The sequence below is a fragment of the Emys orbicularis genome, chromosome 20 (genome assembly GCF_028017835.1).
Source record: "Emys orbicularis isolate rEmyOrb1 chromosome 20, rEmyOrb1.hap1, whole genome shotgun sequence".
NCBI lineage: Eukaryota > Metazoa > Chordata > Testudines > Emydidae > Emys > Emys orbicularis.
Genome location: NC_088702.1, coordinates 11,017,237 through 11,020,782, shown reverse-complemented (window position 1 = coordinate 11,020,782; position 3,546 = coordinate 11,017,237).

The following is a 3,546-nucleotide window of genomic DNA, read 5'->3' as shown; positions in this document are numbered from 1 at the left end:
GATCTAGTATTCTAAGCATGCTGAGGGCAATAACAAAAGTTGTGAATTGAAACTGACTTAGTTATTTCAGCACAGGTTTGTGTGTAAACTAGCCCTTAGTCACCTCTCCCTTCTGCTGGATTCTGTCTGGCAATGCACCATCCAGTCAGCTGGTCTGAGTTCTTTACACTTGAGATGGAACAGAAATGTCCTGGAGGCTGATGGGTACGGATATGATTTAGTCAGGCAGGTCACAGAAGCCACAGATTCCATGACTTTCCTGGACCTCCGTGACAATGGCTTGGGCTGTCAGAGGGGGGGGGGCAGAGCCAGGGCTGTGCACCCCCTCTCCCCACGGCTGTGGCCAGAGCTGTGCACCCATAATTCCAGCCAGCTTTTCAAAAGCACTCAGGTCTCATGGAGGCTCCTAAAGAAGAATCAGATTTTCAAACGTACTCAGCACCCAATGTGGTGACTACAGCAGATCTTTTAGAAAAACATCCAATCTTCATTTTAAAATGGCCAGTGGTGGAGAATCCACAACCCTTGGTAAGTTGTTCCAAGGGTTAATTCATAGAATCATAGAATATCAGGATTGGAAGGGACCTCAGGAGGTCATCTAGTCCAACCCCCTACTCAAAGCAGGACCAATCCCCAACTAAATCATCCCAGCCAGGACTTTGTCAAACCTGACCTTAAAAACCTCTAAGGAAGGAGATTCCACCACCTCCCTAGGTAACCCATTAACCAATTACCCTCACTGTTAAAAATCTGCGCCTTATTTCTTGTCTGAATTTATCTACCTTCAACTTCCAGCCACTGAAACTTGTTACACCTTTATCTGGTAGATTAAATAGCCCTCTATTATCAAATTTTTGTTTCCCATGTAAGTTCTTACAGACTGTGACCAAGTCACCCCTTAAACTTTTTTGTTAAAGTGAACAGATTTTTCTCCTTGAGTCTTTTGTTGTAAGGCCTGTTTTCCAATTCTTTAATCATTCTTGTGGCTCTTCTCTGAGCCATCTCAAATTTATCAACATCCTTCTTGAACTGTGGACCCCGGAACTGGACACAGGATTCCAGCAGTGGTTGCACTCCCTATTCCTACTTGATATTCCCCTGTTTATACATTCAAGGATCGCATTAGCCTTTTGGCTACAGCATCGCATTGGGAGCTAGTATTGAGCTTAATTATCTGCCACAGCATCTACGGTTTTTTTCAGAGGCACTGCTTCCCAGACTAGAGTCCCCATCCCATAAGTATGGCCTACATTCTTTGTTCCTAGATGTATGACTTTACAGTTGGCCATATTAAAATGCATACTGTTTGCTTGCACCCAACATAACAAGTGACCCAGATCACTTTGTATCAGTGACCTGTCCTCCTCCTTATTTACCACTCCCGCCATCTTTGTGTCATCTGCAAACTTTATCCATGATGAATTTCTGTTTTCTTCCAGGTCATTGATGAAAATGTTAAATAGAATAGGGCCAAGAACCAAGCCCTGTGGGACCCACTAGAAACACTGCATCTCAGTGATGATTCCCCATTTATAATCCATTTCATGTGTGCCATGGTGATTTTGTATCGTTCTGGGTTTCTTAATCAAAATGTCATGTGGTACCAAGTCAAATGCCTTACAGAACTCTATTGCATCAAGTTACCTTTATTAGCCAACCTTGTAATCTCAGCAACAAAAGATATCAACTTGACAAGATCTGTTTTCCAGAAAGCCATATTGATTGGCATTGATTCGATTACCCTCCTTCAATTCTTTATTAATATCGAGTCCCATATCAGTTCCATTTTTATTTCAAACAGATCCAAAAGTTAGTGATGTTTCCTGGGGTATCCTGGTCTGTGCCTCCCATGGGTCAGCTCCCCACCTCCACCAGCCATGGGCAACACAAGCACTGCCCTGCTGTGTCTCTAAGGGTTAGCGATACACAGGCCCTGCTGTGTCTCTACAGGTTAGCGAAAGGCACGCTCCCATCCCCAGAGCCTGCCAAGCATCTTCCTGGTGCATCCAGCTCCTGTTCAACACAGAGATTCAATTAACAGCAAGTAGAGGCATTAGAAACAAATGGTTACATACAAAATCAAACCATAACATATGATGAGAGGAAATGGGGATTGAAAGCAGCATTACTGGTTGGTCAGCCTCTAGCATTTGGCTCGAGGACAGTGCAAAATTATGCTTGCAGGGAGACAGAATGCCTAGCCATTGTGTTGACATGAACCAAGTTTGAGCAGTATCCCTGCATATTTGCTGTCACTACAGAGATTGACTGTCCAGAGCCTGGATTATGAGACTCTCAGCATACGCCAAGATGAGGCAAGGGAGAGGAGTTTAACCAGGCATTCCCTTGTCTAACAGATAAACAGATTCTGCAGCTCTTCCCAAACTGACACTGCTCTTCAGATACTCAGAACAGTCATATCAGGATTGCCAGACAGGAAGGAAGTAGTGTCTCAGGAGTACAGAACAAAGAAAGAACTGACAGTACAACATGGCCTTCTCTATGAAGTCAATAAGGTCATAATACATAATGACATGCATGCTGAACTGCTAATCTGCATACTCTCTGGCTACATTGATGTTGAAACATTGTGTTCGAGGATTTGGTACCTGTCTGTAATGTGTATTTAATACAGTCATAGAGCTGGTACGTAGAATTGGAATGTCTATCTCTTTAAGAGTCCAATAAATAAAACAGGTACAAATAGGCTTAGCACATAGAATCACAGAAATGTAGGGCTGGAAGGGACCTGGAGAGGTCATCTAGTCAAGTGACTCTCAACCTTTCCAGACTACTGTACCCCTTTTGGAAGTCTGATCTGTTTGCATATCCCAAGTTTCATCCCACTTAAAAACTACTTGCTTACAAAATCAGACATAGAAATACAAAAGTGTCACAGCACACTACTACTGAAAAATGGTTGACTTTCTCATTTTTACCAAATATTTATAAAATAAATCAACTGTAATGTAAATATTGTACTTAAATTTCAGTTTAGAATATACAGAGCAGTATAAACAAGTCATCGTCTGTATGAAATTTTAGTCTGTATTGACTTCGCTAGTGCTTTTTATGTAGCCTGTTGTAAAAGTAGGCAAATACCTAGATGAGTTGATGTACCCCCTGGAAGACCTCTGCATACCCCCAGGAGTACATGTACCCGTGGTTGAGAACCATTAATCTAGTCCATGCCTCCATTCTGAGGCATCCCATGTATACCTAGATCATCAGACAGATGTCTAACTTGTTCATAAAAAATGATGGGAATTCCACAACCTCCCTTAGTACCTGTGCCAGCACTTAATTATCCTTAAAGTTTTCCTAATATCTACTCTGCAGTTTTGGTAAATGTAAGCAGAGTCTGAATGAGCTCTCCCCTGACATCTAGTGGTGAGCTGTGGAAAAAGACTTCAGGAACTGATCTCGTTTGCATGGACACACCCACCCTGCCTAGGTGCAGGATTGCTTGCCCAAATGAGAGGATTGCTTGCCCAAATGATCACTTGTGGCTGCTGTGGGATCCCCAGTCTCCTTGTTATTGGGGCA